Raw genomic sequence first — 10,578 nt, forward strand, 5'->3', positions numbered from 1 at the left:
TTAGAATGGTTCTGAATAGTAATAACTGATCATATAGGCGCACCCTGTCATAATATAAATTGCAAATTCAAATCATACAATTAATGTATACAGCCAACAAAGATATACAAATTAAATAGGAAAAATATCTCGTGAATTAGGATTTTATTTGATGTAATGATCCACAATTAACAACACACTATGTGTTCTTCTCCTTCTTAAGGTTCATTGAACCCTACTTTAGGCAACCTTCTAAGAATGGCCAACCTTGATTCCGTGTACCCTACCTTCGCACGTACTAGAGACTCCGCTTTGTCCGGCCCTTTCAAATCCCGCAAACTCCAACATCTCACTTATCTTGGTGCCAATCTATGTAAGATCTTATTATGTGGCTCATATAACATTAAGGTTATTTTATGAAATATGCTGATTTGATAAAATAAGGATAAAGAAAGAAGATAAAATCTTCTATTAAACTGAAAATATATTTATTATTTAATAACTTTGGTGATAGGTTAAAATATATCTTTAGAAGATTTTGGTCCCTCTCTCTGTCTATTTAAGTGACCCTTTAATCATCAATAGAGTATCAATATTTCTCTATTTTCTCCTAAGAATATTACGTAGAGAAGAAAGAGGCTAAGAGAGAAGACGATTTTCATAAGTTCGGTTCGCTGCGATCAATCATCGTTATCTCAATCACGATGTCTACTGGTATGTTTACGTAACTAAAAGCATGATCGAAGATCCTATTATTATTGTATAGATAGACTTAAGTTTACATGTGGTATCAGAGCTCATGTAAACTTAAGTCTATCTATACAATAATAATAGGATCTTCGGTCATGCTTTTAATTACGTAAACATACCGGTAGACATCGTGATTGAGATAACGATGATTGATCGCAGCGAACCGAACTTATGGAAATCGTCTTCTTTCTCTTAGCCTATTTCTTCTCTACGTAATATTCTTAGGAAAAAATAGAGAACATAATATTGTGATACCCTATTGATGATTAATGAGTCACTTAAATAGGCAGAGAGATGGGCCAAAATCCTCTAAAGATATATTTTAACCTATCATCAATGTTATTAAATAACAAATATATCTTCAGTTTAATAGAAAATTTTATCTTCTTTCTTTATCCTTATTTTATCAAATCAACATATTCCATAAAATAATCTTAATTTTATATGGGTCACGTAATGAGATATTACTATCTACACAAGGCTCATCTCTACTGCAAAATCTCATGCAAATATTGTGCCATTTTAGCGTGCATGTGTTTGATTTAGAGGAATCTGGTATGAAAATAGGGTTCGCTTGAAGAGGAGGAGAGCTTATTCAAAAGTTGTGAAGCAAGTGGGTGTGGTGATCTCTTTCATCTCTTCCAAGCAAGCTCCTCTCCATGAGATTGTCATTCGATCTATCAAGCGAAATTGTTCCATTGAAGCCTCTTCTCCATATCCATAAGCTAAAACTAACATAGAATTGTATGGGAGATATTCGGTATTTTGGACAAACCGGATTTATGCTTACAATTGGTTAGATTTTAATTCCAGTTTGTCAGATATTTTAGATATAAATTTTTTCTTCATCTACAATAGAATGACTACGCTAAACAATAAACCTTTTCTAGTTTCCTTTCTCCATGATTAAGAGTTTGATCTATGAAGATTTATCTCGTGATAATTGAGTTCTGTCTGTATTCTTTCATATGGCATTAGATCGAGGTTTTTCGCCAGTTAAACTCTTGATTGTGGAGTTTGAAGGTGATTACACATGGCTAAGAGATAAGTTCACTAACACGAGCATGATCTTCGATTCAGAGTAATCGATTAGATCTTGCTAGTTAAGTTAGCAGTAACTCAACTTAGTTTCTTAAATTTTGATGGTTATAAACTTAATATCTAAATATCTTTATGAGTTTAAGTATTACAGGTCATGTTTATAGATATTATAGTGTAGCTTACACATTATAAGTCTCGCTTATAAAGATTAGTGAGTGCAAGAGTCGCACTTAGACATTTACAAGGTCGCTTAGCAACGATAGGCGCACTGATATTGCAGGAGAGAGACTAAGCGTACCAGGAAGAGAAAATAGGAGAAACGTGTACCAGAGGTTGAAAACCAGGAGAAAACGCGTTTTTTCTAATAAGCACGTGTTAAAGATGCAATTAAACAGAATGCAAGTTGTGCAAGTTGCAGCTAGATCGACCTATATGGACCATACACGTGTTAACTTAATATGCAAGTGGTGAGCTGATTTGGCTATAATCTACTCGCAAGTATATGAGATCAGTTGTAGTAATCAAGTGTCGATCTTACATAGATTAGTGTACTATCAAGTGAAATAACTATAAGTGTGTTAGGGCAAAAAGATAGGAAAATGGAAAAATCTATACTAATAAACAACTAAGAAAGAAAATAAAAGAGATAGAAGATATGGGATAAATGTGTCTAAGGTCAAGGATCATCCAACAATGCTTCAATAGATAAAATCAAACTCTGCCTGAATCTAGTCCAATTATTGAAGGTAAGTCATCCAAGGTAAGTCACTAACTCCTTTCAGACGATAGTAAACATGTCTAAACGAAACTAGCAATCGTTGTCGTGCAAAGCTAATCTCATTCCAACCCATAAGGTACTCAGAGTCTGGATATAAACTGAAAAAACATTTGTTTCCGCGCTCCGCTACGTCAACCTAAACCTAGAACATCTATGACAACTTAGTATCCTCAAGAGTAATTAAGTTGCTCTCGCACATATAACACTTAGATTCAATTCCTAAGATTTCAGTAAAAGTTATCACCTTTCAATCTCAAACCTCTACCTGATTACCTATTATCATTCTCACCTTTCAGTCTCAAACTCTAATAGGATTCAATTAACCTAAGCTCAAATTGGTATAAAGTATTTTAGGAATGAATCAATAATGTTTTAATTCAGGCAAAATGATAATTCTATCTAAATCCGCATTGTTTGGATCACCATAACCTTAGAACTAGGAATTTAGCCAAGCATGATCAAAGACATTACCAATAGATTTAAACCTAGCCAACAACAGATATGGACTATGCAATAACACCGAGAGACAAGAAAACCCAATCTCAATAAGATAATAACCCAAGTTGATAGAGACTAGAATAATAATACCGATCTTCAAATAAAACTAGCATAAAAACTCCATCTTGAAGTTCAATCTCGTTCCATACAAAGATGGACGGCTCTCTTCTCTCTAAAAACCAAATTCGATCCGAAAAAACTCCCCAAGAATCATCAAGACCAAAACTCCGTTAATCCTTCCTCTCATTTTTATTACGTAACTCCCCAAATTCTAGTAACGTCTCTTGTATAATTAACTTGCAATTCACTCATGCCAACTTGTCATGGCCCGGCCCACCCTAATCAATATTCTTGAACTTCAATTCCATATCTAGTCCAATATGCTCCGTGCCAAGTGATTCCAAAGTCTTGTATTAATTTGTTCAAAAATACCTAAAACACATAAAATAACGAGTGTAGACTCCTAATACAAGATAATGCGAATTTAACTATAAAATATATAAAATATGCATGCAAATAACCTAATCTAGTATGCAACTAGACTAATAAAATATGTACAAAATAGATGTTATCAAATCTCCCAAGCTTAAACCTTACTTATCCTCAAGCAAGTACATCACTGACGAGTCCACATAATATACAATAGTTGTCTCTATCCAAGTAACATATGAACGATAACCATGAAAGGCCAAACAAAGACAAACTCCATCCTAGCATGCTTCTCAATCAATGACAAGAATACTACTAAAATGCCGAGCAGATGCAGCGGTCGAAAACCATTGCATTAAGCCAAAATACTGCTGCATTTGGTCTAATGCAGCGCTTTTTATCCGCTTCATCTGCTCACGTTGCATTAGACTAAATGCAACGGTTTTTTACTTCTACTGCAGCGGTTTTGAGGAACAGAAAACAAACCGTTGCTTTTTCATATTATAATCGTTGCAACCTATGTAATGTAGCGTTTTCTTGGGCATCCTCAGAGCCACTACTTTATCGAATTAAAACCGCTGTGTCATATATAATACATCGGTTTTCAGGGGTTTCTTCAAAAGTTGCTCGGATTTACATTGTAGCGGATATTTCTATCAAATGTAGTGGTTTTTTATCATATATTAAACCTCATTTATTTTATTTTATTATTATTTAACCCATATAAAATAAACCTGTTCACATAGCTCATAAATTTGCCACTGATAACAGATAAATTTTAATATACAAACAAAACATAAAATGCTTGTTAGCTATACATAAAACTTCGTAAGCTAGTGTATGTGTTGCTAATCCAAAATGCCAAACTTATATATAATTGGCTTGTCCTTATCAACAGTTTAATAAGTTTTTGATAGAGCTGCTATTAATATCACAAAAATTATTCACTACCATAATACTGATAGCAAAAAATGAATATCATATCGATGCATCTTGAGCATACGAACCAAAATCCTGCAAAAACATAAAAAGAATGGCATATTAGTATTATTAAAGATATTATCCTCACTAGAACTCTTCAAAGGCATAGACTTGCTTTCATAAAATGGAAAGAAAGAAAAAAGAAGAAGAAAAAACATATACAGAACTGGCAGATTAAAGTTATCAAGTAAGGGTTGTTGAATTCTATTGAAAGACTAAAGCTGCAGAAAGAATCAACTAGGGAAAACTATAACAGTTGGAAACGCTTAGATTTTAACTGCCATCTCATTTTGAGTTCATCAATTCATACCATGCATATGCTTGTCCATAGGCCTCCATAAATGTCAGGTAAATTGTCTTGCTAACTAAATGAAAAATCGAGTGTCAAAATTCTCAAGTGAACTCAATTCAGATGAGTATTTGGAAAACAAACATATAAGCACCTGAATACCACACTGTTATTCAAAGTATGCAACCTAGATACAAGATGCAATTTTTCATGGAACAAACATTCCACAATAAGAATCATATGAGATAAGAAACAAATAGTAACAAAAAAGCAAAATAAATCATGAGCTAGCTTCTAATAAAGATCAATAAGAACAGTCAAAGGCTAAATATTGATATACTGAGCAGTGAAACTCCATCCAGAAGTAAAAGCATCCAGAAGTAAGAATATAGCTACTTGGGAGGATTTGAAAACTTCTTACAATATCAAAACATTCAAATGAGTAAGTGTATAACAAAAATATCATACACCTGTCATAAAATAACTGGAAAAAAAAACACTAGTAGTACATTCACAACAACATTTGCAAGCACATGCGACGATTTGTCTTTTGGATGTTAATGAGACAATTAACTCACATCCAAATTTTGATGAGAAATCAAAGATAAGTGAATATATCATATTTAGTGCCTTTGATTTTTCTCGGAGGTTTAAGTTCATTAAAATTTCACTTGTTTACTTAGTCTGGGCCACCATGGGGATGATATAAGCATCCAGTATTCTGGAACCCCTGCTCTCAAAGGAGACTTCCTCAGGTACTTTCACTTCAATAAATCATATATACATCACCAAATTTTAAACTATATTCTTCATCTTCTTCTTCTAATCACATATATACAGCAGATTTATATGTTAAAGGAAAAAGACAGATTTATATAAAACTGCAAGAACATACCAGAAAGTGGCAGGGACTGTATAAAACTACAAGAACATAAACTAGACTGTATAAAACTGCAGGAAAGTGACAGGAAGAGGCTGTAAAGTGACAGGAAAGTGGCAGGGAATTGGACTGTAAAAAACTGGGTTGTAAACCTTTCAAAGACTGAAAATACCTCGAAAAATTCATTTAAGAAACACACCTTCATGATTCTTGTTCTCTAGTACATATTTGATCCTCCTCAAGTTCATAAATCTGTTGATTCCTAAAAGCCAAAATAAACAAGTAATGAATAGCAGAAAAATATTTTTAACTCTAAATTAGAACTAGATGAATTATTATCTGAATTTTATAGCACAAGACTTTTGAAGACCAATCATTTGACATTTGGTACCTAAATTTTTATTTTTCACTCTGCATGGATAATAGACTTATATAGCATACAGTACCTTTAGCAGTTTAAAAGGAAATTATAAGGTTGCTACTATAATATACTCCAGAATTCACACAGGATGCGAACTTAGTTAAAGTTTTTCATGAGGCAACATATGATGCAAACTTAGCTGAAATTGAGTCAAAGAAAATTCCGGTATATCTAAGTTCCTGAGGTAACATATAGTTGAAGTTTTCATGAATACTCTTACTATCACCCCAACTTTGAGAAGGGGCTTACAAGATATTCACCAAGCAACGACAATTTCTATAATAAGCGTTTTTAGGATCCTGGTTGGCTTCATACCTCCATTTGCTTAAATATAAAAACCAGGTAAAACTGAAGTAGTCAAAAGAGCACTCAATTGATCAATTCTCAGTAGATAAATTAGAAAATAAAAATTTAACTCACCTAATTGATGTATTATGAGAAATAGATGAATCATTATCTGAGGTTGTAGTGAAGTGAGGTATGAGAACATCTCTTCCCTCATTTACTTCTTGTATCTTTGACATGATATAAAAGAGTGTTTGCTCCACTTGTTCAGCTACTGCTTTTTCCACTTGTTCGGCTACTTGTTTTTCCATTTTCTCAGCTATTGTTTTTTCCATTTGTTGTGTGAACACTGAAGGAATTCTATATGGAGTATCGGGATCCTTGCTCTTCAAGGTTGATTTTGTGACACCAAGTCCATGCATACGCAAGCGCCCACTATGTTCTTTCTTCGTAATGACTTCATAATAAGGATCAATTTTGTCATTGACATCTTCACTGGTTTTTAGTGTTTTCATTTTTTCCTAAATCAGAAAAAGCAAGACAAAAGAAAGTTAAAATCTCGGTAACTAATATTTAAGAGACGACAAGAAAAAAACATAATTTAGCTCACGATATTTGCTAGAGTTTCCTAATTTGCAATGAGATATGTGCGTCCAGGTTTCCTCCTTCTAGATTCTATGTAAATATCAACTTCTGATGGATCCTGGTTGTTTGGATCACTTTGTTTCTGCAATAAGATAAAGGAAAAATTGTCACACTAATTAAGTGATAAGTACTTGTTTCAAATAATTACACTTAATGATAATAAAGTTTTACCATTTCATCTCGTAGCATGGCAAATGACTTTGGACCCAAAGTATGCATTTCACATTGCTTTTCTCGGTTTTTGTTAATTGAAAGGAAGATAAGAATATAGATGGTATATTAAATTCCATAAATGATTACCTTTGCCTTTTCTGTATCCCAAATTGATATCAACTTTTTGAAGTCCTCTTCTGGAATGCTTTCCGGTTGCCTGGCCATCTTCTGTTCCATGCTTTCATCTTCTTTATAGTATTTTTCTTTGATTCTTGTTTTGTACACCCTCCATTTTGCATTTACATTCTGCAGAACATACTTCTTTGCATCTTTTTCAAGTATGAATTTTTTCTTAACAAAAAGTTATAAAGATAAATTTAATAATCACTATAGAAACATGGTTCAAAGTAATACAAATAAAAACTAACATATAGAATGAACAAGTATTACCTGGACATATTCCCAAATTGTATCCTTCAAAGGCATAGACTTCCAACTTACATAACACAAAGGTGCATAGGATGGATCTTTTGCCAAAACACCAAGAAGATGAGTAAAATCATAAACTACCTCTTTTGAAGGACCCACTAGTTGCAGGAGGTCGTTTGTCCATAGTACGGTCTTGAACATGTGCCAAAATGGTCTTTCCACGATGCTTCTTCTCTCTAATAACTAAATAGATGTGTAAAACCTATAAATTTCGTTACCAAAGTAATAAATTGTCTAAGAAGTAATATATTTTACCTGAGTGCTCATTAGACTCATTTTCAAAGGCATTAGGCGTATTTTCTACTTGAATCTGGTCCATAGTAACTTCTTCTGAAACGTCAATCTCATTCATGCCACTTGCATTAGTAGTTTGTTGCGGTCTTTGATGATCATCAGCCAAAGATGAATTAGCAATACTATTAGCTTGTTCCTGTCCTTTTGATCCTTTGGATTTTCTCATTTTCCAAAATCTTGAAATAGTTCTTGGAGCACAATAATGCATACTTTTTCCGTGTTGTGGAGCCAACATTTCCTTTTGTTGAATTTCAGGTGGCCTATTGCTCGAAATTGAATTTTGCACTTGAACTTGGGATGGCCTACCACTTGAACATAAACCTAGTTCTTAACCAGGTGCTCAAAATCATGGTGCTCAAAATCAAACCTGGTTCTTGGACAGGTGCTCAAAATCATGGTGCTCAAAATCATGGCACTTGAACTGAGTTCCACTACTCACTTGTGAAAACATGGTGCTCAAAATCAAAATACTTACGTAAGTAACTAGGGATTTTTATTTCTCAAGCTACTGTGGCAGTTTATACTGCAGAAAATTGATTACCAGAAAGTATCCAATGCCAAAAATCAATTCAACTAACTGACTGACTAATACAAAAATCCTATCGACAATAATTTATAGTTGGTCAGGTGAAAGATATAAGCACATGAATTTAATTCAGATATAACACACGTATGGTCTCAAATTCGATAAAATAACAGAGGACATGCTAACGTTGAGCAATCAAAAACACTTATGGTCTCAAATTCTTAGAAAAGATAAGAATAAAACTTAAGGAAAGAAGCAGAATTTTCCTTGTCCATATTCACTTATCGTCTCGACGAATAAAACAAGACCTAACCTAACTAAAATATATGTAAATGTAGAAGCTAATGACACTCTTACCTCATTTTGACATTCGATTTCATCTCTTGGCACTTCATCCACAACACCCTTTGCAATCCTTTCATACTTTTCTAGCAGATTTTTATTTGCTAAGCTGCCAAATCCAAGTGCCTTCATTTTTTAGAAGTTGTTTGTAGATTAGTCATCCTCTCTTTTTCGTAATCAGAAAGAGTAACACTACTTACTGGCTTTGTTTTCATCATCATTTTTATGAGAAAAGTAAAAATAAAATGTTATAATATGTGAATATACATACATATATAATAACACTTAGATGAGAAGATTTAGGCTAACCTTCGTTAACATTTTCATATCTTCCTTTCTTCGTTTGGACAAAGTCATAGTAAGTTTCTTATTATCAACGGATCTCTTCATTTACTCTTCCCAGTGGCGAAACAAGAACGTGATTGTGCACAATAAAATTCAGCTCAAGAGAAAAATACAGATTTATACAAATTGGAATCACAAACTTCAACTCAAGAGAAAAATTGGAATAACAAATTGGAATCGCAAACTGGAATCACAAACTTCAGCTCAAGAGAAAAATACAGATTTATTCAAAATTCAGCAATATTCAGCTGAATTTACTCTTCCCATAAATTTTCAGCAACATTCAGCTGAGGTCAAGAGAATTTCAGCAAAATACATATTTACAAAAAGTTTAGCACCAGTTCAAGAACTTTCAGCTCAACTCATGTCAATAAAAAGTTCAGCATCTCTCATCTCAACTAAGCAGAATTTCAACATCACCAAATACAGATTAACAACATCAGCATTATAAAAAAAGAAAACCAAAAGGTCAATCTCCAAAAAACAGCTACATACTTCGCTAACATTAGAAGTCACACAAAAAGTTACATATTTTGCTAGTATCAGAAATGAAAGAAACTGCCTAACCATAAGTATTTAGAAGGATATTTAGTTAGTCATTTACAATATTTTCGGACATGTCGATAATTGTTGCATGTATATCCTCTCTAGTACAACGAAGCACCACATCACATTCAACACTATTAAACCTCTTTCTAGAATATTGTGAATCCCTCCAAAACATGTCAGCAAATCCATCAGCTCATTCGTCCTTATCATTAGAATGATCTCTTGGAAGCTCTGTTACATCATACTTGGGAGACAATGGATCTTCACATAGAAAACCTGGTTTGCTTGAGAAGCCAAGATGAAAGGTTCATCTTTGGAAATCAGTCTTTTATGGTTGATCTTTACAATTCCATTGTCTTCTTCAGATTGAAACCATACACAACCAAATAAGACTACACTAAAATAATCTTCATAGAATATCTCAATAATTTCTTCAACTGATCCATAGTAATCGACATCTCCCGTGACAGGATGCTTATCCTTAGTACTTGCAAAGCTTCGAGTCACTGCTGTTAAAGTCACCCCGCTGTTTTCTATAACACTATTTCTATCACACTTCATAGTGTGAAATTTATAGCAATTGATAAAATAACCGCTATGTCTTTTGACCAAGAACGAAGGACCCACAACTAATTGTTTAATAAAGTCTGACACATGTAGACCTTGCCCAAGCTTAAATTGAACTCTATCTTTGAACCAATCAAAAAAATCATTGCCCTGAGTTTGAGCGGTATCCCACTTTCTCTTCTTTTTGTCACAGACAAGTGCCTCGTGTTCACTACATATATAAGTAAGGATTTTTATGTTTAGAAAATTCAGCAGCTATAATTTAGAGAAAAAACTATTAGAACCTATTAAAGTAATGCTTGTATTACCTAATATATATCTCAACCTCTTCATCTTG

This window comes from Phyllobates terribilis, unplaced genomic scaffold, assembly GCF_046119375.1.
Source record: "Phyllobates terribilis strain yellow unplaced genomic scaffold, ASM4611937v1 Scaffold_7120__1_contigs__length_39850, whole genome shotgun sequence".
In the NCBI taxonomy this organism is placed as follows: domain Eukaryota; kingdom Metazoa; phylum Chordata; class Amphibia; order Anura; family Dendrobatidae; genus Phyllobates; species Phyllobates terribilis.